The following is a 26,906-nucleotide window of genomic DNA, read 5'->3' as shown; positions in this document are numbered from 1 at the left end:
CAGGATTTTATAGTTGTAGAACTTGCAACATTCGAATCATTGCTTCTAAATAAATGAGTTTCAGCTTCTACCTCATTGGATTGGAGTTAGGAGTGAGGAATTGCTACAGTCCTTTCTAAAAACAGGTCTGTGAAAAAGAAACACAACCCGTTAGAGCCATATGCAAAACTAGTAAAGTGCAGATTCAATATACGTCAATAGAGCATCAAAAATTAAATTTGTACAAATTTGGATAAAAAGATAATAAATTCATGTGAGCCAGCGGAGCATGTGAGAAAGCTTGAATATCTACATGCTAACAGACATGGGAAAAATAGAATTAAATTGAGATTGCAGGACAATCTATTGAAATTTCAACCACAAACTATTAATATGTCAAGATCAAAGTAATAAGTGGATGTATGAATGAAAATCAAATCAAAGGAATAGCCAAAGTCATGAAATGAATTACAGAATCTTCAGTCACATGTGAACAGAAAACTGAGGGTTTGAGCTTCTACTTGAATAAATCATTTCAGTTTGATAGAGTTAATGAGAAAATCCGGCCAGATTAGGCCATCAGTGTTAAATCTAATGAAACGTGGCTCCCAGATGATATCATGAAAGTATGGGATAAGAGACAAAAAATAGCCGCTACTGACTTAAAGGAAAGACCACGTAGTTGGTTTGATTGAATGAGTGAGTAAATGGGATGAGTAAAGTCTTCTACTAATTGAACTAAATACAAAACTTGAGATAAACTACAAAAACAGGATAATACAGATAGTGAAAAATGTCTAAAGAGCAAATCTTTGCATTAAGCAAATGTGCGAAAGCACAACACAGTAATTCAATTGAAATACATTAAATGGAGATCAGTAGCCAACTTAAAAAAAATGGAAAAGTACAGCTGCAACTTCAATAGGTGGTCCTGCTAGTAACGCTTCCAGTGACACTACTGCTGGTGTTGTGCATTAGGAAATACCCGCCCAGTTTAATATGCCTCCAGTGGCAAGACAAAGTACAATTCTGGAAAGCTCTGGAAGCATCTTTGTTCTGCAGTATTTGAAAATTCTCACATCTCATGCATGTAACATTAAGAAACAGCAAAATCTGTACCACCATAAAGCAATTTTTTATCAGAGCTCTTGGATGAATATTCGGTTAAATACTTGAAGACTTAGGAATGTGTTACAAAGATAATTTCATAGAACTGAACTTCGGAAAGGAAGAAGATGATGTAAATGTCATCCAATTTCTGACCTCATGATTAGCATAAAAATGCTAATCAAATCAATTTGTCCATTTACATGGACTCCCATAAACAAGGTCTGCTATTTAGTGAGCCTGAAAGTCACAAGATGGCTATGGAGATTTTTAAGCTAATGGCACAAATGACCAGGTGATGTTGAATAATACAATTGAAAAATGGCAGATGGAGTTTAATGCAGATGAGTGTGAGGTGTTTCACTTTGGTAGGACCAACCAGGGTGGGTCTTACATAGTGAACAGTAGGGCACTGAGGAATGTGGTGCAACAAAGGGACCTGGGGATACAGGTCCATAATTCATAGGCTTGTAAATAAAGCTTCTGGCACATTGGCCTTCATAAATCCAGGTACTGAGTACAGGAGATGGGATGTTAGTGGTGAATAAGTGAAGTCAGAGCCAAAGTAAAAGCAATAAAGAGGGCATACAAGGAAGCCAAAGCTAGTGGAGAGATAGAGGATTGGGAAGCTTTTAAAAACTTGCAGTGGGAAACTAAGAAAGTCATTATGAAGGAAAAGATGAATTATGAACAGAAGCTGATGACTAAATGATCAAAGAAGATACCAAAAGCTTTTTTAATTATATAAAGGATAAAAGAAAGTTGATGGTAGATATAGGACCAATAGGAAATGATGCTGGAGGTATTGTAATGAGAGATGCAGAGATGGCAGAGGAACCGAATGGGTATTTTGCATCAGTCTACACAGTTGAAGACATCTGCAGTATACCGGACATTCAGGAGTGTCAGGGAAGTGAAGAATGTGCAGTGAAAATTACAACTGAAAAGGTGTTCAGGAAGCTTAATGGTCTCAGGGTGGATTAATCTCCTGGAACTGATGGAATGGACCCTTGGGTTGTGAAGGAAGTAGCTGGAGAGAGTGTGGAGACATTAGCAATGATCTTTCAAGAATCGATAGATTCTGGCATTGTACCGGAGGACTGGAAAATTGCAAATGTTACTCCGCCATTTAAGAAGGGTGGGAGGCAGCAGAAAGGAAACTATGGACCTGTTAACCTGAAATCAGCACTTGAGAATTTGTTGGAATTGATTGTTAGGGATGAGGTTACAGAGTATCTAGAGGCACATGACAAGATAAGCCAAAGCCAGCATAGTTTCCTGAAAGGAAAATCCTGCCCGACAAACCTACTGCATTTTTTTTTTGCAGAAATTACAAGCAGGGCAGACAAAGGAGATGCAGTAGATGTGGTGTACTTGGATTTACAGAAGGCCTTTGACAAGCTGCCGCACATGAGGCTGCTTAGCAAGCTAAGCGCCCATATAATTACAGGGAAGTTATTAGCATGGGTGGAGCATTGGCTGATTGGCAGAAAACAGAGAGTGTAAATAAAGGGATCCTATTCGGGCTGGCTGCTCGTTACCGGTAGTGTTCCACAGGGGTGGGTGTTGCGACTGCTGCTTTTTACGATGTATGTCAATGATTTGGATTATGGGATTAATGGATTTGTGGCTAAATTTGCCAATGATACAAAGATAGGTGAAGGAGCTGGTAGTGTTGAGGAAACAGAGAGCATGCAGAGAAACTTAGATAGTTTAAGGGAATGGGCCAAGAAGTGGCAAATGAAATACAATGTTGGAAAGTGTATGGTCATGCACTTTGGTGGAAGAAATAAATGGGCAGGCTATTATTTAGATAGAAAGATAATTCAAAATGCAGAGATGCAAAGGGCCTTGGGAGTCCTTGTGCAGGATTCACAAAAGTTTAACCTCCAGGTAGAGTCACTGGTGAGGAAGGCGAATGCAATGTTGGTATTCATTTCTAGAGGTATAGAATATAAGAGCAGGGATGTGATGTTGAGGCTCTATAAGGCACTTGTGAGACCACACTTGGAGTACTGCGTACAGATTTGGACTCATTATTTTAGAAAGGATATACTGACATTGGAGATGGTTCAGAGAAGATTCATGGGAATGATTCCAGGAATGAAAGGGTTACTGTATGAGGAACATCTGGCAGCTCTTGGGCTGTATTCCCTGAAATTCAGGAGAATGAGGGGGGGATCTCATAGAAATATTCCAAATGTTAAAAGGCCTGAACAGTTTCGATATGGCAACGTTATTTCATATGGTAGGGGAGTCTGGGACAAAAGGGCATGACTTCAGGATTGAAGGATGTCCATTTAGAACAGAGATACAGAGAAATTACTTTAGTTAGAGGGTGGTAAATCTGTCAAATCTGTTGCCATGAGTGGCTATGGAAGCCAAATCACTGGGTGTATTTAAGGCAGAGATAGATAGGTTCTTGATTAGCCAGGGCATCAAAAGGTATGGAGAGAAGGCAGGGGAGTTGGGACGACTGGAAGAATTGGATCAGCCCATGATTGAATGGCGGAGCAGACTTGATGGGCCGAATAGCATACTTCTGCTCCTATTTCTTACGGTCTTATGGATATGTTGAGACATTGGTGAGGCCTAATTTGGAGTGGTATGTGCAGCTTTTGTCACCTACCTTCAGGAAAGATGTGCATAAAGTTGAAAGAGTACAGAGAAAATTTATGAACATTTTGCTGGGTCTGTAGGACCTGACTTAAAAGGAGAGATTGAAAAGGTTAGGACTTTATTCCTTGGAATGTAGAAAATTGAAAGGAGATTTGATAGAGATATATTCAAAATCATGAGGGGTATAGATAGGGTAAATGCAAGCAGTTTTTTTCTACTGAAATTGGGTGGGTCTATAACCAGAGGTCATGGGTTATAGGTGAAAGCTGGAAAGTTCAAGTTTAAGTTTAGAGAGTTGTGAGAGTGTGGAATGAGCTGCCAGCAGAAGTGGTGATATGAGCTCAATTTCGATGTTAAAGAGAAATTTGGATAGCTAGATGGATGGTAGGGGTATGGAGGACTATGGTCACAGAGCAGGTCAATGGGAGTAGGAAGTTTAAAAGGTTTGACATGGACTAGATAGGCTGTTTCTGCATTGTACATTTCTATGACCTATCATTGAGGATGAAACTTTCATTCTCAGTGTCCTAGTCTTGCTGTCGATTTGTTTCTGTAAGCTAACCTAAACATTAACACAGAAACTCCAAAGAGCCCTGACATGCTTTTTCTGTTTCTACATAGCTAAAACTTGACAAATTTGCTTTTGGTGTGGAGTCCTGCTTACAGAGAATTCAGATCACAGAATTAATTAGCAATATCAGTTCATTTTCTGCTCACTTGTTTTCTCATATTAAGTTTGTCCATCACCATATTTGTCTGACAAACCTCCACCTTCAGAGCAATGGCCCAGAAACACTTGATTTAGAACAGGGATTCCCAACCATTTTTATGCCATGGAACAATACCATTAAGCAAGGGGTCCATGGAACCCATACTTTAGAATTTTGCTCAATTGCCAGAGTGGAGACTTGTGGACCTTGCTTGCAGGAGATCAGATAGGTAGAGCTTGAAGGACTTGGCTTCCTTCATAACTTTTCTCAGTTTAGCTGTCTTAATCTCTCTAAAGATACATAGTTATTTTCCAATGCTTGTTTCAAAGGTAATTGAGAATTTTCTTTCAGTATTGAATATGTTCCAGTTTTATGCAATCACTTTCTAAAGTTAGACTAGCCTGTTAAAACAAACATGCAAGTAAGTTCCAGATACTTTCAGATCCTCCTGTTCCAACATTTGTGCTTATAAACAATGGGAGCTGTTCCAGGTTCTTCAAATTTCTGGGTTCAAGACTGCCAGAGATTAATATCTAAACGTGCAATTCTGAGAGCTGGCCATATTTCTACACCTTTTTGATGACAAGTTCACTGGTTAGCTTGATCTTCTATTTCAGAGGAAATACTTTGACAACATGAATTCATTGGCTTGTCTTCTGTGTGACGCATCTTTCGTTTAAAAACCAGTGTCTTTGGAGACAGATATTATACCTCCGGACTGTATAACAGTTTATGAGAAACAATTGTTTTACTATTTAAAGATTTTAAAACTTGTTTAGTGTTATACAACACACTGGTGAGGTGCTCATAAAGGCCTGCTTTACAGTGATGAACATCTGAAAGTTCAAATTTCAGAGTAAATTTATTATCGAAGTACATATATGTTATTACATACTACATTGAGATTCATTTTCTTGCAGACATCTACAGGGAAAAAGAGAAACACAATAGAATTTTATGAAAAAACTATATATAAACGAAGACTGACAAATAGCCAATGTGCAAAAGGCAAACTGCAAATAAAAACAATACAGAGAACATGAGTTGTAATGAGGCCTTGCAAGTGAGTCTGATTGTAGGAGAGCCAGTCCCAGAGTAGTAGTGAATGAAGTTATTTAAACCAGTTCACCAGACTGATGGTTGTCCTGAACCTGGTAGTGTGGGTCCTAAGATTTCTGTATCTCCTGCCCTTGGTATGGATGAGAAAATTCCATAATCTGGATGGTGGAGGTCTTTGATGATGGGTGCTGCTTTCTTGTGGCAGTGCTCCATGTTAATCTACTAAGTGGTGGGGAGTGCTTTGCCTATGATGGACTTTTTGTAGCCTTTTCCATTCCTAGCCATTGGTGTTCCAATACCAGTGTGCCTTGACATTTTTTTCCTGTTCATAACATCTTCCATAACGTGGGGTGAGATTTGTATGGAAGGGACGTTTGGTAATGAACTTCTACGGTATTGAAGACTATTCTGGATCAACAAAGTAATATTATTAGACCATGTTCTACATATTTAAAATAATTCTTAGCCATCTAGATCTGAGATTACCAAAAGGATAAAAGGTACATTTTATCTGAACAATATTTAGTTAAGTACCTCTGGTGGATGGTAGATTTATGAAACAGAAACAGATGTTGCAATCAACTCTGCAACATTAACTGGCTAAGTAGCCTTAAGTAGGAAAAAAACAAAAACATTAAAGAATTGAGGGGAATTGACTATTGTTAGATGCAATAATATACCTATGTTAGCTGCTCAGCATCGGAGATCCATGCGAAAACTTATTTTTGAATCCAGATAAGTTACTCACTATCCTGGGTTCAGACTATACCACTACTCCTGCATCATTGCTTTGTCTAAATTCTGGAACTCTTCACGAATGGTATTGTGAAAGTACCTTTACCAGAAAGACTACTGTGATCGAAAAACACAGCTCACCACTGCCTTGTCAAGGATGTTGCTTCCTGAATATTTTTTGGTGTATCTTATGAATTTTGGGCTGCTGATCATGAAAATCATTATGAAATTTCTTCATCACACTATTTTAAAAAAATCACTTATATTTGTTATTTCAGTTCATAATTCAAATCATTCAAAATGTTTCCCATAATATAAGGTGCAAAGTTTTCTCTCTTGTCCAGACATGCCTGGACATACTTCGGCAGCGTGGATGCTCCATGGCAGGACAGGTTTTAGAAAGACTATAAAAGCATAATGCAAACAGCCTTCTGTGCATTGTGTTTACAGGTAAATCGGTTTGTGATCACATTGATGCACATGCTCTTCATGCACAGTGGATTGTATTTACTCATCATAATAAAGTAATTGTATTTTCAATAGACAATAGACAATAGGTGCAGAAGTAGACCTTTTGGCCCCTCGAGTCTGTACCGCCATTCTGAGATCATGGCTGATCATTCACTATCAATACCCAGTCCCTGCCTTGTCCTCATATCCCTTGATTCCCCTATCCATCAGATACCTATCTAGCTCCTTCTTGAAAGCATCCAGAGAATTGGTTTCCACCGTCTTCCGAGGCAGTGCATTCCACACCTCCACAACTCTCTGGGAGAAGAAGTTTTTCCTCAACTCTGTTTTAAATAACTGACCTCTTATTCTCAATCCATGCCCTCTGGTACTGGACTCTCCCAACATCTGGAACATATTTACTGCCTCAATCCTATCAAATCCTTTAATTATCTTAAACGTTTCAATCAGATCCCCTCTCAATCTCCTCAATTCCAGTGTGTACAAGCCCAATCTCTCCAATCTCTCTGCGTAAGACAGCCCTGCCATCCCAGGAATCAACCTAGTGAATCTATGCTGCACTTCCTCAATTGCCAGAATGTCCTTCCTTAAACCTGGAGACCAAAACTGTACACAATATTCCAGGTGTGGTCTCACCAGGGCCCTGTACAAATGCAAAAGGATATCCTTGCTCTTGTACTCAATTCCCCTTGTAATAAAGGCCAACATTCCATTTGCCCTCTTCACTGCCTGTTGCACTTGCTCATTCACCTTCATTGACTGATGAACTAGGACTCCTAGGTCTCTTTGCATTTCTCCCTTACCTAACTCTACACCGTTCAGACAATACTCTGCCCTCTTGTTCCTGCTTCCAAAATGGGTAACTTCACATTTATTCACATTGAATGACATATGCCAAGTATCTGCCCACTCACCCAGCCTATCCAAGTCTCCCTGTATTCTCCTAACGTCCTCTTCGCATATCACACTGCCACCCAGTTTAGTATCGTCAGCAAACTTGCTGAAATAGTTTTCAATGCCCTCATCTAAATCGTTGACATAAATCGTAAAGAGCTGTGGTCCCAATACAGAGCCCTGTGGTACCCCACTAGTCACCTCCAGCCAGTCCAAGAAACACCCTTTCACTGCTACCCTTTGCTTTCTATCTGCCAACTAGTTTTCTATCCATGTTGAAACCCTGCCCCCAATGCCATGAGCTCTGATTTTACTCACCAATGTCCTATGTGGCACCTTATCGAATGCCTTCTGAAAATCTAGGTACACTACATCCACTGGCTTACCCTCGTCTAACATCCTTGTTACACCCTCAAAAAACTCCAACAGATTAGTCGAGCATGATTTGCCCTTGGTAAATCCATGCTGGCTCGGCCTAATCCTATTACTGCCATCAAGATATGCCACTATTTCGTCCTTAATAATGGACTCAAGCATCTTCCCCATGACTGACGTTAGGCTAACAGGGCAATAGTTCTCCGTTTTCTCCTTACCTCCCTTCTTGAAAAGTGGGATAACTTTAGCCACTCTCCAATCTTCAGGAACTGATCCTGAATCTAAGGAACATTGGAAAATGATTACCAATGCATCCACAATTTCCTGAGCCACCTCTTTTAGAACCCTCGGATGCAGACCATCTGGACCCGGGGATTTATTAGCCTTCAGTTCTATTAGTCTACTCATCAGTTTCTTTCCTAATGTCAATCTGTTTCAATTCCTCTGATATCTTATGACCCTGGCCCATCCATACATCTGGGAGATTGCTTGTGTCCTCCCTGGTGAAGACAGATCTAAAGTACGCATTAAATTTTGTTGCCATTTTCCTGTTTCCCATAACAATTTCTCCCAATTCATTCTTCAAGGGGCCAACATTGTTCTTAACTATCTTCTTTCTCTTCACATAGCTAAAAAAGCTTTTGCTATCCCCTTTTATATTCCTGGCTAGACTGAGCTCATACCTGATTTTTTCTCTCCGTATTGCTTTTTTAGTTAAGATCTGCTGTTCCTTAAAACTGTCCCAATCATCTGTATTCCCACTCATCTTAGCCCTGTCATACTTCCTTTTCTTTAATGCTATACAATCTCTGACTTCCTTTGTCAACCACTGTGGCCCCTTCCCCCTCTTTGAATCCTTCCTTCTCATTGGAATGAACTGCTTTTGCATCTTTTGTATTATGCCCAAGAATATCTGCCACTGCTGATCCACTGTCTTTCCTGCCAGGGCATCCGCCCATTTAACTTTGGCCAGCTCTTCCCTCATGGCTCCGTAGTCTCCTTTATTTAATTGCAACACTGACACCTCTGATCTGCCCTTATTCCTCTCAAATTGTAGATAAAAACTTATCATGTTATGATCACTACTTCCTAATGGCTCCTTTACTTTAAGATCACTTATCAATTCCTGTTCATTACACATCACCAAGTCCAAAATAGCCTCATTCCTGGTTGGCTCAAGCACAAGCTGTTCCAAAAATACATCCCTTAGACACTCCACAAACTCCCTATCCTGGGGTCCAGCACCTACCTGATTCTCCCAGTCCACCTGCATGTTGAAATCTCCCATAACGACTGCATTACCTTTAACACATGCCAATGATAACTCCCTAATCAACTTGTACCCAATATCCATGCTACTGTTTGGGGGCCTGTACACAACATCCATTAGGATCTTTTTACCCTTACTGTTCCTCAGCTCAATCCACACAGACTCTACTTCCCCTGTTCCTAGGTAACCCCTTGCTAAGGACTGAATCTCATTTCTCACCACCCCCCTTCCCATATTTCTGTCTCTACGATAGCACGTATACCCTGGTACACTCAATTCCCAGGCCTGATCCCCTTGCAGCCATGTCTCCGTTATCCCAACAATATCGTAGATCCCCATTTTCATCTGAGCTTCAAGCTCATCTGTCTTATTTCTGACACTACGCGCATTCAAGTATAGAATTCTTAGCCCATTCCTCCCCTCTTTGCTTAAAACACTGTCTATTGTACCTAACCCAGCTCCTTGAACTTCCATCGGGCTAATTGCACCTTGAATTTTGATGACCTTCTCAAGATCACCCAAACCTTCTACACATTTAACCCCATGCTCTTTCTGACCAACCCTCTGTACATGTAACTTTTCCAACACATGTTCTGTCTCACCTTTCTCCTTTACACAATTAATATTTGGGAAACGTGTATTCCCCACCTGTCCCTTATCCTTCATCATATCATCTTCTCTCGTATTCTGGATCCCTGCCCCCTGCACATCTAGTTTAAACCCCCCCGAGCAGCACTGGCAAACATTCCTGCAAGAATGTTAGTACCCCTCCAGTTCAGATGTAGACCGTCCCTTCGAAACAGATCCCAACGCCCCTGGAACAAAGACCAATTATCGAAAAACCTGAACCCTTCCTTCCTGCACCATGCTCTCAGCCTCGTATTAATGAGTATTCAGGAGTATTTGTGATTGCAAAGTGACTTACCAATGTTGTAACAGCTCCAATACTTTTGGTTATATTTGTGGTGAGTACATGCTTAAATCTCAAAGTCTGAGCATGACTCCTCATTAAGAAAGCATATGAGCTCTACTTTTGGTGTAAAATTGCTGACCAAGACAAAGCCTGGACTGGGCTATCTTTCCTTTCAGTTAGTCCTGATGAAGGGTCTCGGCCCGAAACGTCGACAGTGCTTCTTCCTTTAGATGCTGCCTAGCCTGCTGCATTCCACCAGCATTTTGTGTGTGTTGCAAAGCCTGGGCTCCTCACATTTGTTACACAACATGCGCAGTCCATCTTAGAGCTTGGCTCAGAGATACTTGGAAGTCAATGCTGTTCACTGTCCTGATGATATGATGAGAGCAGAAGGATTATGTGACCAACTGCTATGTCTGTCTGATCAGTGTGTCTGGTTTCTGTTAAAGAACAAGAAATCCATCGAATACCTCAATCTCCCTTCAGCTGTGCCTCATGACGATCGTCTTCTAGTACAGAAGTACATGGGGTCTAGAGGAGTCAGCCAAAGATGCCATGATGCAAGAGCCAGGAATGAACGACACGGATACTGATACAGATTTTGAACTCCTTATGTCAAGTGAGCCTCAATCTGAGTTAAATGACCTGGTCAGAGACGGGTTTGTCAAAGTCAAAAGCAAAATTACTGGGTGCAATTTCTGCAAGGATGGAATCTGTTATCACCAGGCACAAAATCTGTGCTTCTGCATTAACATTAAAGGGCTTTAGATCATCTTAGGTTGCCAGCGAGGCCCACAACAGTATAGTCTTTTTGTTGATTTTTCATTGTTAAGCCTGAAAGTTGAGCTGCTAGACAACAGCAATATCTACCCCTTAATACCAATTGGCTGTGCAGAACACATGAAAGAAAACCACCAAAACCTGGAAGCCTGGTTGCGACAGCAATTACAACTGGAACATCTGTGATGATTGGAAAGTAGTAGCAGTGCTACTAGGACTGCAGCTCAGATACTCCACGTACTGTTGTTTCATGTGCAATTGGGACAACCGCGCTAAAGAATCTGATTACATTAAAAAAGACTGTGTACTCCGTAAGCAGTTGGTTCCAGAATAAAAAACGTGGAACATAATCCAGTTTTAGACCTAATGAAGATATTTTGCCTCCTCTTTATATAAAACTGGGGCCTATGAATAATTTTAGGAAAGTGATGAACAAATAATGTGAAGGATTTTGATATTTGAGACAAAGGTTACCCAAAATAACTGCTGCCAAGAATAAGGAAGGCATTTTTGTTGGTCTGCAAATCAAACAGGTCACCAATGACTTGCAATTCAAAGAACTTCTAGTGGGACTGGAGAAAATCACACGGAAGGCATTCAAGGATGTTGTTGAAAGTTTTCTTGGCAACTACAGATCACCAAACTACGTGCTGCTGGTTGATGACATGCTTCAAGCATACAAAACCATTGAAGTACAACATGTTACCGAAGATTCATTCCTGCATTCCCATTTAGTCTTCTTCTCTGCAAATCTTGGCACTGTCAGTGATGTGCATGGTGAAAGGCTTCACCAGGATATTGCTGTCATGAAGAAATCGTATCAGGTCAAATGGAATCCATCAATTGCTCGCTGATTATTATTAGACACTTAAGTGAGAAACCTCAGACACAGAATACAAATGAAAATCATCATTTTTAGCTTAGTTGAACAAGTGCAAAGCGTTAGCACCATTAATGTAATTAAATGCATTATATTCAATATACAGTAAGTTAATTCCTTGTTTCTCCAAATTCGTACTGGATACAAGAATTCTGAAATTATATTTGTGTTCAGCTTCAATTAGTCTATCATAACCACAGAACATTTCTGGGGAAGCAACACTTTCAAGAATGTTTGCTGTCCAGTGTAATTTTCTTCTCAAGTCACATGGTGTGGCTAAGTAATTCAAGTAGTGCTTCAGGGACCCAGGTTTGATCTTGACCTTGGGTAGTGTTTGTGACACCAGCGTGAATTTGCTCTGATTTCCTCCCTCATCACAGAGATGTGTTGGTAGGTCATTATTTGTAGTAAAGGTCAGTGACAGAAGAATCAGAGAGTGAATGGACATGAGAGAGAGAATAGATAGCAGGGAATTAAGAGGAGGAAAGAAATTGATGGGATTACTCTGCTGGTAGCTGGTATGGAGACGATGGGCTGAATGGTATCTTTCTATGTTGTGACAAGTAAGTTTGCCAGCAAAATTCACATCTTGCAAATGCACATAATAAAGCAGTAATCAGTTGTCCACCATTTCTAATCTGCTACAATACACTAGAAGTTCCTGGTCATCTTTAAATAGTCCTGGTGTGCCGTCGGAGGACAGGGCTGGAGCCAAGTATGGATGAATAGCAGGCTCACAGTCACAGGAGGCACTGACAACGATTTGAGCCCAGGAGCAGAGGGTGGCAGCCTCATGACTCGACCCAGGGGCGGAGGGCGGAAGCCTCACGACTTGACCCAGGGGCGGAGGGCGGAAGCCTCACGACTCAACCCAGGAGCTGAGGGTGGAAGCCTCACAACTTGACCCAGGGGCAGAGGGCGGCAGGTTCACGACTCGACCCAGGGGCGGAGGGCAGAAGCCTCACATCTTGACCCAGGAGTGGAGGGCGGCAGCGTCACAACTCAACCCAGGAGCGGAGGGCGGAAGCCTCACAACTCGACACAGGGGCAGAGGGCGGAAGCCTCACGACTCGATCCAGGAGTGGAGGGCGGAAGCCTCACGACTCGACCCAGGGGCGGAGGGCGGAAGCCTCACAACTCGACACAGGGGCGGAGGGCGGAAGCCTCACGACTCGATCCAGGAGTGGAGGGTGGCAGCCTCACAACTCGACACAGGGGCGGAGGGCGGAAGCCTCACTACTTGACCCAGGAGCGGAGGGTGGCAGGCTCACAACTCGACCCAGGAGTTGAAGGCGACAGATTCTCCATGAAGAGATGGGAACGAGGTTTGACAGAGCCACAGGGGAGTGACTGAGTGGCACTGCAAGACAATTCATTCTCTCCAACACAATGGCTCCACTGAGGGACTAATGGAGAGTCCTCTATAAATAATCATAGCATGCGAAAAACACGTGCCAGTCACAGATAACCTGACCAGATTAAACCAAAAGCACAAGGGCTTAAAAGCTCTAGTTAAGACAACAATCAGATGCTGATGAATTCCATAAGCTCAGCACTCTATGGCAAGCCACAGAGGACAATGCATTAAGTAATGTTGAATTTCATTTCTTGAAACCAATAGGAGTGTTGCCTCTGACGCAGCCCATCCCTGCCTAGTAGCACAGTAGCAGAAGAATCCTATACTGTAGTCCTCCCCTGCCGAGCCCTTGTGCTGGCTGCACCAGACCTCAGTGCATTCCTCAGCGCAGACTCCTGTGGCTTGGAACATGCTGGTCAACAGCATTCCTCCGCGGACATCTCGATATGCTGGCAGACCAGAAAGTTTCAATCAAACCAAAGCGCATCTTTCTCCGAGCTGATTTCCAGCAGCGCTTGGTGTCTGTCTCTGGGATCAGAGAGTCTCTAGTCATGTAGTTGCTCAGGATGAAGCATGATGCATGGACTGGCATAATTCAACACACCCTCTTCACAAGCCCACAGTCCCTATTACACATTAAAGTATCATGACGCCAGTTTAAAGTGCAAAACCAATACCCCCAAGAAGAAGCCCCAGACAATACATCAATCATTGCACTGGCTTGTCTGTGTTGCTGGCCTTAGAGACTCCTTCAATACTCATGTAGAAAAAGGTCCAATGCAATTCAGTTTCCATGTCTATGTATTATATTTTCAGTCATCCGTGAGCCACTGTTATGTGCAAATGTGCCAGCAGGCTTACACTGATTATGATAGAAATTGCAATTGCTGAGAGTGAGGCATTTTGTCGTGTCCAGAGATTGTGTAAGATATTACTCAATGCAATTTCTCGCTATCTTTCTGCCTGTGCCATTATAAGAAGGGCATAGACCGTTCAGCACTCTGTGCCTGCCTGTAATGTGAAGAGTTGCCGGTCGAGAGCCACCTCTGCCATGTTGGTCATCGGTCCGCCTGCTCAAAGGATGCAGCTGCTCTTCCCCATTGGTCGCCATGTGTGCCACAGCACCAGTGTCCGGTTTCAGGCACGTCCAGTCCGCGGCCACTCATCACCACACTGAGGTCCCAAGCAGTGCTGAAGAACCACTGGGGAAGAATGTTGTACTTATAGGCGGCCCCATGCACACTCTGTTCGTTCAATGCTTTGTTTTGTAGCTGTGTCATCTGGAGAGACTTAATGAGGTAACAGTTGAGTTTGTAATGTTACTGAATGATTAGTATTGTAGTTTGTGTAACTTAACGAGGCTTAGATGTTTGGTTGAAAGTTTTACTGTTTGCCTGTAAATAAATAGTTTATGTGTTTGTTTGTAATCAGTGTCTTCTCTCTCACTTACCAAACCTGTGAACCTGCTTCGTCACAACACTGCCCTCCAAATCATTCAGCCTCACACACTCATGAAACTTCTCAACATCCTCCTCTGAGTTTATATTTGCCAGCCAGTTTTTGTACAATCAGGAAACTTCCCTAATACCCCGGGTTTCCTCATCCATATCACTGAGACACATTGTGAACAGCTAGGGACTGGACTCTAAACCAAGGATTACATGTAAGGAATTCATTCACAGTGTACAACAATTACACATTCCTTTAATGCATTAAATTTATCCACCTGTAGCTAATGACAGCAGTAGAAAAGACTGATAACATGGGCAAAAGGAGAAATTAAATTCACCTTTAATCCGAAAATGTGAAAAAACTCTTACCTGCTCTTGGCCTGCAGTTTGAGGAGAGGAGTGGAATTAAAGGGTGGATCATTTGTATGGATGGGGCTTTTTTGCATAACTTTGATAGACTGCCTGAATGTTTGGAACCAGATGCCATCTTATCGATTGCAGGACAGAGATGGAAATCAGCAGCCTCATCCCGATACTGAATTATCAGTATTTTTCACACAAGGGATTAATAATGGGTGAACAAGTAACTAGCAGGAATAGTTCTCCAACAATTTGCTGATTATTGCAGTCGGTTCTTTTGAAGCAAGATTTAGGAGGATTAAGGATGGGTGCTCGCACGCGATGTATGCTTCCTCCCACAAGCAGTCAGACTGCTAAATAGCTGCTCTACCTGACTCTGCTTTGGACGCTTTTAACTTGCACTGGACACTTATAACTTGTTTTTATATGTGGCTGTTGTGTTTTACTATTTATTGTTGCGTTTGTTATGTTATGATTGCACTTGCCCCTGGGAAACGCTGTCTCATTCTGCCCTGCAGAGCTGATGTACAGTTCGAATGACAATAAATTTTTGAATCTTGAATCTATTAGTCCAGTCACACTGAAATATGGTCTGATGTACAGTATGAGATCTGATTCGCACAGAAGCTTAAGTCTGATCTATATTGCAGCACAAATTGACTATATTCTCTGTTACTGGCAGCTGAACAATAGGTTGATTTCTCCCTAGGTTTTCCCACATTAAGTCAGGGACCAGTTAAAATAGGCCCTATTGAAAATCCCAAACTACTCTGGGCAGAATGGATTCCTCTAAGATGTATTGACTGCCATTAAGATTTTTAAACTTGAGAGGCAATTAACATCCAGCAAGTTCACACAAGTAACAAGCGAGTCCTATTTTTAGGACTAAATTGTGTTAAAGAATTATGTTAATGAATTAAATAACAGGTTTAAAAGAAGCTGAAAATACAGTTATTTTGGTGGTATTCGTTTACAGAGGAATTTTGAAAATTAAACGCTGGGACCTACTGATGACATGTGTCCAAAAGCTTTTGGCTCAAATCCCATTTTACATTATTCCCAGATTAGCTCACCTGCAAGTCAATATATATGTTTCAAAGTTGTTGAGCAATAGTTTATATTGTTTTGCATTTTATTCCCCAATACAGCTAAGAGCAGCCAAGTTGGAAGAAAAGCTTTGCAAATTACCCATCACTCTTGAAGTAGTCACCCAAGATGGATAACTTAATTTGTTCAGTCCACTTAAAAGAAAACATTTATGAGCAATGTGTTCTTTTAAACTTGATATCTTGCAATATAAAACTTTTGACAGCAATCATAACAATGCCTGAGACCAAAGTCGAGCAGACAATTTCCTTGGGTTGAATATAAGTAATGCAGCTTTCTTCAAGCCAATATTATGAACTGGTTGGATTTTCCTATGGGTACTCTTGACTTAATCTATAGTAATTAGAGCCAAGAACTGGGCTTGGTAATTTTTTCATGCCATCAGTCATTCCTGCCACAGCTAATTAAATTCAGGCAAAGCATAAAGTCTCTTGCAGGGCTACATATTAATTATCTTGATGGCCACAATCTTCAACACTGGACGTGTGGTTTGGAGTAATCTTAGATTTTTAGTCAGACTTATTTTAGTAACAACAGGCTTTTGAAACTTAATAATCTATACTTGGTTAGAAAAAAATTATAATATTATTTAAAGGAATTAACCATTTAGTATTATATTCATAAAACAGCTACCAAGGACAATATTTGCTGTGGAATTCTTATTCATCATTGGCAGAACCAACAATAAATGGCCATCCCTATTTGCCCTTGAAAAGGCAATGAAAATTTATTACGCACCACTGTAGTCTGTGGTCACATACTTCCACAGTGACTGAAGGAATTTAGATGACAGGCAGGTTGTGCCCCGTAGGAAACAGGAAGGATGAGGTTGTGAGGCAGTGGAGGTGATGGATAGATGGAGACTGACAATGAGAGGCAAGATCACAGAGGGGGAGCAGTGAGAGAGGGGTTCACTGAACTTCTGTCAAAGAAAAGATCTAAACTTCTGAATGGTAGGCTTCCCTCAAAGAGACTTCACAGTGGAGCAGCAAATCATAAATACAGAGATTCTGCAAATGCTGGAAATCCAACTCAGCACACACAAAATACCCGAAGAACTCAGCAGGTCAGACAGCATCTATGGAAATGAATTAGCAGCATGCGATTTGGGCTGAGACCCTTCATTAGGGAGCCTCCAACCTGATGGCAAAACATCAATTTCTCCTACTTCCAGTAATTGAAATAGAAACCAGAACTAAATTTTTAAACTATCTTTTGAAAGCAACAAAAATCATTAGAAATATAGAATTATGCATTGCTGAATGCTAACTCAAAAATAAGTTAAATATGAAACCTTAACCTATGGCTTCCCCTGCTGTAATTGAACACGTTTATTCCACTCAACCTGAGCTACAGTATGTTCAGAATAATTGAAATGTATCTTCCTGAACTCTGGATAAGTTCATTAAAAACCGATGGTTGCATTTTTATGGTGATATGCAGTTTTGATCATCTTTGTATGTATATATATTTGGGCTACTTCCAAAAATATAAGGGAAATAGATATAACCGATTGCTTCTCCACTACTGATGATTTAAGCTTCTCACTTCTTGACTTTCATGGCTCATATGTTAAAACTGTAAAACCGAAAACAATGCAAGCATATGGAGAACTGTATTTCTGATAACCCCAGAAACAACACATTGCTACTCCTTTTGTGAGGAAATGCAATTAACAATTCTGACATAAACTATGATCCTGTTTGTGGTGTATACATTACCCTTGGTAACCGAGGGTCTCAGAGGGCCAAGAATCCCCTGCTACTTGGAGTTGTCAGCCCCCTTAAGCTTTAGTCACTCCTAATCCATGGCATTGTCAAAGAGAAGCAGATACACTCTGTAGTATTCTAAATGTTAGATATCCAATTTAATGTTAGTGGAAACTTGGCACTTCAGCCAATTCATGGAAAGGGTTAGAAATTTTGACCCTTGTATATTTTTCCCAAAGCAGGTTATTGTCAAATGGCTCTTTTTGCTTTATACTGTATTGTATTATTTAATAATATCAAAAGTGATTGGTGAATTGTGAAATAATATGTTTAAAATCTGTTAGCAGGTAGGATAAATTTAAACAACACATACAAACTGCTGGAGGAACTCAGCAGGCCAGGCAGCATTGATGGCAAAAAGTACAGTTGACGTCTCGGCCCAAAACGTCAACTGTATTTTTTTCCCATAGATGCTTTCTGGCCTGCTAAGTTCTTCCAGCATTTAATGTGTGTTACTTGGATTTCCAGCATCTGCAGATTTTCTCTTGTTAGTGATTGAGTAGAAGTTTAAATTTGTGAATTCAAATTGATTGTGAATGAAATCTTTGGATTCTTTTGTTTATATGTGATTACTGTTGGCAAAGGCAATGCAGTCACGTGGAAGTATATACTTCAAAGTTCAAAGTTCAACTTATTATCAACATTTATAGATGTTGCCTTATTCAACCCTGAGATTTGTTTTTTTGTGGGCATGCTCAGTAAATCCAAGAAACAGTAGAATCAATAAAAGACCACTCCCAACAGGACGAACAAACAACCAATGTGCAAAAGACAGTGAACTGTGTAAGTAAAAAGAGAAATATATAATAATAATAAGAGGAAATGAGCAGTAAATGGAAAGAACATGAGATGAAGATTCCTTGAGTCCATACGTTGTGGGAAAAGTTCAATGCTGGGGTGAGTGAAGTTATTCCCTCTGGTTCAAGGTTGGCTGAGGGTAAAAACTATTCCTGAACCTGGTAGTATGGGTCCTGAGGCTCCTGTATCTTCTTCCTGATGGTAGCAGCAAGAAGAATGCATAGCCTGTGTAGTGGGGGTCCTTGACAATGCATGCTGCTTTCCTACAACGGTGCTTCGTGTAGATGTACCAAACGGTGGGGAGGACTTTACTCATGATTGACTGGGCTATATCTATTACCTTTTATTGGATTTTCCATTCAAGGGAATTCGTGGTTCCATACCAAGCTGTGATGCAATTAATCAGTATATTTCATCACACATCTACAGAAGTTTGTCAAAGTTTTAGATGTCATGCCAAATCTTCAAATACTTCTAACAAAATAGAGGCACTGCTGTGCTTTCTTCTTAATTGCTCTCTCTGAAATGATAACACTGAGGAAATTAAAGTTGCTGACCTTCCCCACCTCTGATTCCCCCAATGAAGATAGATCTCCGATTTCTTCCCCCTGACGTCAATAATCAGCTCCATGATCTTGCTGACATTGAGTGAGGGGTTATGGTCTAGTTAAAACCAGATAAAAATGTACCTAGTTTGGAGACTTTGTTTATCTTTTCTGTTTCAGGATATGAATTGTGGAAGAGGCAGGTTTGTAAAGATCACTTGTGATGTTGTAATCAATAAAAACTGAGCAGAGTTAAATCAGGTTTGTTGCAACTTGAGTCACGTATGAGGAATTTCTTTTGGGTTTCTCTCATTTGCTGGCGGTAACTTTGGAGGAATATCAATGGAATATCTATTGCAAGAGTCCTTCAAGAAATTCCCAGTAACAATTTGGTCAAGTTGGAATGGTGGCAAGTGACTAGAGTCAACCAATCAGAAACAGGTGTGGAAAAATTGTTTTAAAACAAGAACTAAATAAAAATATTTAAATACCGCCTTTCATATCACTACCTTCCTAAAATATTTCACCCGCAATAAATAACACTAGGCATGTGAACAGTTAATACAGTTTGCACAGCAGGGCCTCTCAACAGAGGGGAAACCAAACACTCATTTTCAGCCACTTTTTCAATATCATCCAGATATCCAATAGTTCCATGAGCTTAAATACGGTTAATGCAATTATTTTGTAAGTCGTGGTTTTGTTTGGCAGGTAAACATAGGAAGACATTTTGCACACAATGGAGTGTAAGATATGGAAATAAGTACATGACAAGATATAAGAGTTATTTTGGCCAGTACGTCAGAATAGCCTCGAAATAGGGGACAGAAATAGAAGTCAGATCTTTGTAAGCTGAAATTTAGCATAAATTTGAATCCTTATTGCCGATCGCTATAAAGTTCAAAGATGCTGAATGGAAACTTGTGGGTAGAAAACCCTAGTACTGCTTAAAAACATTTTTAGCACCAGTCTGATTGGTTGTCTAGACCCAAACAGTTCAGATGGCTCATAGATCAATGTGATTCACATGTTCCTAGTCTCCCCTGGCTTCCTTGGCCTCTATTATTCAATCTTATTAAAGAATTCAGTAGGTTTATCCTCCATTACTGGGGAAAATTACGTTTTTGGCTTCTCAATGCACATAGCGACACTGAAGCCAGGTGCAGTTTTTGTGCGTTCTTTATTAGTTCTTTTTCTTGGGCCTCTCTTAGTCTTTAATGTCCATTTATTGTTTAGCCAGTTAAATACTTTTGAGATTGCATCACATCTATTTTGAACTTGTTCATTGGTGCATAATCAACAGGGGATCTTGAAATTACTTGCTGACCATCTTAGTGCCTTAAGGCTCTACCAAAAGAAGCCTATGAAATTATTTCTTTATGTTACACTTGCTATCAGACCAATTACTTTGCCATTACAAGTATGCCACAGATTCAATATTATACCTGAGTCCTATGGAGCAGTCTAGAATTAATTATTATGTTCTTGTACATGGATGAATGGAAGATAATTTTCAGTTTTCAATTAATAGCAATTATTACAACATGTTTAAAATTGTGTATACTATAAATGGGGAACATCAGGTGATATTGACAATTTAATTAGAGATTATTAATAAGGTGCATGTTAATTTAAAGAAATTGCATACCTATGCATTTGTCTTGCTTAATTCAGCTCATTCCAGAATTCAGTTGTGCTTTTGGACTAAAAACAAGAGTGGTGAGTTAACAGACAGACAGACATACTTTATTGATCCCAGACATACTTTATCGACATTCTAAACTATTTAAATTTAAATCTGCACAATTAACCCCAGCATAGAATCTGTTACAATTATTCAAATTCTACTATATTCCAACATTAAAACAAGTGTGGAAGCTGATGACTAACTGCTGCTCTGAGATATGAATAAGCAGTAAGGTGAATCCGAAGACGGATCTAAATGACCAAGTAAGTATTTCTTCTCATTGAGACTCAGCAAATGTGGTAATATCAAGACGTTCACACTGAGTACACGCTGTGCATTTTTTATTAAAAAGCAGCCAACACTTGAGCCCATAGCTATTTTCAATGTTAAACACATTACAATTTTAAATATTTCCAATACTGTGGTGACCCACTTCCCAGCGCACTCGAACTGGCTCACAAATCGGCGCGCGCCGGCATTGAGGCGAGTCCCAAAAAGGGCGCCAAGTCTGCTTCACCAGCGACGGGAAAAGCCCGCGCGTGGGACCCAGGGAGGGCGGGATCAGGAAGGCTTTAAAGCGAGGCCGCAAAGTTCGAATAAATCTCTTTTGCAACTGCAGCTCATTGACTACGTGTCGTTATTTCAGCGCTGCGTGTAGCACACCGCTACAATACTTCATTTTGTTCATTTAAAGTTGAGGATTTGAATTGAATTTGTGAAAATTAGGAGATATGAATTTACTAACTTTAAAAGATTCTTCCTTTATACCAGCCATTCATGGATTGGGGATTAATTTTATCTTTTATTAGACCAAAAGTCTATATGACATGGGAGCAGAATTAGGCCATTCAGCCCATCGAATTTGCTCCACCAGTCCATCATGGCTGATTTATTTTCCCTCTCAACCCCATTCTCCTGCCATCTTCCCAGAACCTTTGACACTCTTACTAATCATATACCTATCACCTCCGCTTTAAATATATTTAGTGAGTTGGGCTCCTCAGCCATCTGTGGCAATGAATTCCACAGATTCACCACTCTCAGGCTAAAGAAATTCCTCCTCATTTCTGTTTTAAAGCAATAGTACCGTGGAACGGTCTCAGGCACATATGATATAGATACAGCTATGGTGCCTAAGACTATTGTACAGTACTGTACTTGTCAACATGGAGCAAAGAGTGAGTTGGTAAATTTGTCGGGAGCAAAGGATGTTGGGAGTGGTGAGGGTGGAACACTGCTAGAGGGATGTAGGACAGGTAGCAGAGAAGGAGTGGTGCTGGTGCAGACACACCTAGTCCTAAGACACCTGGCAAGGTAATTTGATTCCAAACAACTAATTTGGAATCAAAGGACTCCCAGTTAAGTGACAGTGATGGAAAGAGGTGAATAATAAGAAATAAGAACAGAAAATGGAAAAAACCAGCAGATCTTGGGAACATCTGTGGAGAGAGAAAAACAGTCAACTTTTAAGGGCTGCACTAACATGCTGCCAGCTTTTCGTTTCACCCAGTGCTATAGAATTATTATATTTTGCCTTTTATATGGAACTAATAAGAGATAGGATCAATCACGTCCTTTCAAGGATTGAACTGGTAAAACTAAGTGACCCCCAATGAACACAAAAAGACATGGAAATACATCGTGAGTAAACGCATTTCATGAAACTAGACTGGGATGTCTGAGCTACTTTAGGAATACAGCTATGAAAGGAATATCAGAAATCATTGACCAATGTTTCCTCTGTTAACCACAGAATTGTGGAGGGAATCATTTACCTCAATTGGTCACGTTACCATATTCCATGGGATGCAAAGAAGTTGATCAGCTCTCTATATGTCACTGAAATATTTCAGTATAGCCTCTGCTGCTACCTGAACTTTCTCCAGTCTTATTCAGACAATTTAGTTATACATTTGATGCAAAGGATTGATTGTCCCCTTTCGATTACTTTTACTCCAGCTAATAAAATACAGACGTTCATCTGTAGAAGTCATATTTTCTGATGAGAGCTGTTGAAGGCATTCAACATTCCAATGGATGATTTCCATTTCCACATACCCTATAGCTTTAGGAGCTGGGCAAGTGAAATCTATAGCAATTCTGCCACAAAAGCCCTGTTTGAGATGAGCTAACTGTATTTAATACTAACGGTATTTTTTTTTCAGCTGATCTCAGGAGTGATTTGTTTTGCGTGCCACATTAATCCTCTCCACATTTTCTGGAGCCGGATGGTCAGCATCCCACTTGTGGGGCTTTTTATTAATACGAGATCTGAAGCAAAGCAACGCAGATCCAGGCCTAACAGATTCCTCCAAAGCTACAAGCAGGGTGGCCTATTTTGACAATACACAACAAAGGCACAGACTCTGGCCAGTACTCCTGACGTTCTGGGCTCACGGCTGGGAGGCGATCCAATTGTCTTTGAGTAATTGGGTTGCAATTAAGTCGAGCAGTGATGTGGTGTGTAGACGTACTCAACAAAGCAGGCGGAAGGTCAGTGACACCAAAATCAAAAACTATCTTTATCCAAGTAAAAAATTAGCAAGAACTTCGTTAAAGCAATAGTTATGACCATGAATGAGTAAAATTAATGGTTATATTTATAGTTTAGTGTGGTACCAGTATAAGTATCATAGAAACTTAGAAAACCTACAGCACAATACGGGCCCTTCAGCCCACAAAGCTGTGCCGAACATGTTCCTGATTTAGAACTACCTAGGCTTTACCCGTAGCTCTCTATTTTATAAGCTCCATGTAGCCATCCAGGAGTCTCTTAAAAGACCCTACCCTTTCTGTCTTCATCACCGCTGCCGGCAACCAATTCCAGGGACTCATCACTCTCTGCGTAAAAAACTTACTCCTAATATCTTCCCAGCACCTACTCCCAAGCACCTTAAAACTGTGCCCTCTTGTGCTAGCCATCCCAGCCCTGGGGAAAAGCCTCTGACTATCCACATGATCAATGCCTCTCATTATCTTATACACCTCTATCGGGTCACCTCTCATCCTCCATCGTTCCAAGGAGAAAAGGCTGAGTTCACTCAACCTATTCTCATAAGACATGCTCCCCAATCCAGGCAACATCCTTGTAAATCTCCTCTGCACCCTTTCTATGGTTTCCACATCCTTCCTGTAGTGAGGCGATCAGAACTGAGCACAGTACTCCAAGTAGGGTCTGACCAGGGTCCTATATAGCTGCAACATTACCTCTCGACTCTTAAACTGAATCCTACAATTGATGAAAGCCAATGTACCGTATGCCCTCTTAACCACAGAGTCAAACTGTGCAACAGCTTTGAACTTCCTATGGACTCGGACCCCAAGATCTCTCTGATCCTCCACACTGCCAAGAGTCTTACCATTAATGCTATATTTTGTCATTATACTTGACCTACCAAAATGAACCACCTCACACTTATCTGGGTTGAATGCCATCTGCCACTTCTCAGCCCAGTTTTGCATCCTATCAATATCCCTCTGTAACCTCTGACAGCCCTCCACACTATCCATAACACCCCCTACATTTGTGTCATCAGCAAATTTACTAACCCACCCCTCCACTTCCTCATCTATGTCATTTATAAAAATCACTCATTTGAAATATTATTACATTTTGAAATAGCTTAATGGGATGATTAATTTGCCTTCATATCTCCCTATTCCATTACACGGTAATTCTCCTTCTATTTCAAAGCAAGGAAGCAACACTAACCAAATGGGATCTCTCCTGGATCTATAGTAAGGAGTTTGTACGTTCTCCTCATGACCACATGGGTTTCCTCTGAGTGTTCTGGTTTCCTCCCACAGATGTACTGGTAGGTTGGTTAATTGGTCATTGTAAGTTGTTCTGTGATCAGGCTAGGGTTAATCTGGGGGTTGCTGGGCAGCATGGCTCAAAGGGCTGAAAGGGCCCATTCCACAGTGTATTTCAATAAATCAATAAATAAACTGCTGGGTTTTGGTGAATAATTAAAGTTGCCTAAACTTGAGTATATGCTGTTCAAATGATTAATGGCACTGAGTTGGTGCACATTCTTCAGCTTTCTTCCTGGAAGAAATATAAAAGGTAGCTGATGGGATTGTGACGATCCAGGCAGAGTGGCATCAGAGAGTTGCAGCCAGTCACTCTAGCACGTTTTTTAAAAATATCAGTTTACATGCAATATCTGCAATTTCCCTTTGTACCAACAAACTACAACTAGATGGATAGCTTAAAGGGAAGGGAAGGGAAAAAAATGAATATCAAGAAACACAAAGTGTAGGTGGTTTTATAGACATTCCAACACCTCTGGAGAACTTGAACTCTCACCAACAGGTCTGACATTCATTTGCAGCTACACTAATGCTGGGAAACATATGCACTCGTGCACACACACACACACACACACACATGCACAAACTCTTCTTCACAGTCACTCTAGACTCTAAGAAATGGTAATTTAAAATATTATTTATTTTCTTTTGTAAACTTGAGACGACATCCAGAGCTGCAATAAGGTTCCTCTGAAGAAAATATCTCTTTATTACCATTAAAATAAATTAAGATCTCATAATTGAACTGAAGAACTTTGCATTGGATATTCATCTGAATGGCTGTTTTGAATGAAATCAAATTAAAAACCTGCCTTTATCTGTTTTCTTTTAACTGATCACAATATCAATAGCAAGACTTATAGTTTAATGCTGCATTTGGGAGCATGTTATTAAACCTTTAACTTGAAATATTTGATGGAGTGTAATGTGACAAAGGTAGCCATTAATACCTGTGCCAATACTGTCCATACAATCAACTCTTTAGTATGGATTGTCTTTCTGAGAAGCTGGTACAGGAGCTGGTTTATATTTGTATTTCAGGTCTGCTAACAGCATTTCAAAGGAAGGATTTGTAATGTTAGAGTTATTGCTGTGCTTCAGTCTTGTAGAGTGGATCTTCACTCAGTGTTTCCATCTCTCAACCTATTTGATAATGCCCTGCATTTCTGACTATGGTCAGAATTGTACAACCTTTGTAATTGTAATTGTACAATTACAATTACAACTACTATGGTCCTATTGTTCCTTCAGCTCTGCTACATTTTCAAAACCAATACAGCACAACAGAGTTCCTAACAAGAGCAAGTAGGAAGTATTCTATCAAACTGCTACCCTTTGTCTTGTAGGTCGTGGAAATGCTTTTCAGTGTCCCGAGATGAGATATTTGCTAGAAGATGCCCAGCCTCTGACTTGATCTTGCACACTCTGTGATTGATCCAGATCAGTTTCTGATCAAGGGTAAACTCAAGCATGTTGATGGTGGGTGACTCAGTTTTGCTAACTACTTTGAGCATCAAGGGTGAGTGGTTAAATCCTGTCATGGTGAAGATAGTCATTGGCTGGGACTTGTTGTCTGTTGCCACCCCACTTTATTGGCTCATTGTTACTTAGATCTGCTGAATATAGTTCAAAGTTCAAAGTACATTTATTATCAAGGTACATTATACAACCTCGAAATTCATCACTTTGCAGGCAGCCACAAAAACAAGACACCCAAAACAGCCCCACATAAAAAAGACCAACAAACACCCAGCACGCTGAAAGAGAGAGAAAACACAAGTAAGCAGAAGCATTTAAAATGTAAGTGAGTCTATCAGAAATCCCACCTCTCCTGGAAGTTCTGGGAGTGTCCCGCATATTGATAGCGGCTCCCTGACGCCCGCAAATTATATACAATATCCTGGAAATCGAATTTTTTCAGAGGGAAAGGGTAAGGGAGAGGGAGAGGGAGAGGAAGAGGAAGAGGAAGAGCGAGAGCAAGAGGGAGCATCCTGATTGGTCTCTCCTCGTGCTAAATAGACCTATCAGTTTTCTCTGTGGGCGGACTTTACAGTTGACCTCAAAGATAACGACAGTGTTGCTCGCTGCACTGTTTGCAACAGTGACTTTTCTATTGCCCGTGGTGGGTTAAAATGTAAAAGACATGTTGAGGTGAGTTTAGCAGGTGTCATTCATTCATTAGCGTGGCTAACATTATTTCAATTAACATGTACAACACACTGGAGGA

The 26,906-nt window shown here is 40.6% G+C and overlaps 1 long non-coding RNA gene across 1 annotated transcript; it reads right to left on the bottom strand.

Annotated features, from left to right (window-relative positions):
- Positions 1-26,608, bottom strand: LOC132395038 (uncharacterized). The gene is made up of 3 exons (XR_009512501.1): positions 26,506-26,608; positions 20,828-20,883; positions 1-127 (listed from the first exon to the last, which is right to left on the bottom strand). It is a non-coding gene; the product is annotated as an uncharacterized LOC132395038 (long non-coding RNA).
- Between the last annotated feature and the right edge of the window lie 298 nt (positions 26,609-26,906).

The sequence above is a fragment of the Hypanus sabinus genome, chromosome 6, assembly GCF_030144855.1.
Source record: "Hypanus sabinus isolate sHypSab1 chromosome 6, sHypSab1.hap1, whole genome shotgun sequence".
In the NCBI taxonomy this organism is placed as follows: Eukaryota; Metazoa; Chordata; class Chondrichthyes; order Myliobatiformes; family Dasyatidae; genus Hypanus; species Hypanus sabinus.
Note: the sequence above shows the minus strand (reverse complement) of the source record. Positions and strands in the feature narration are given on the sequence as shown.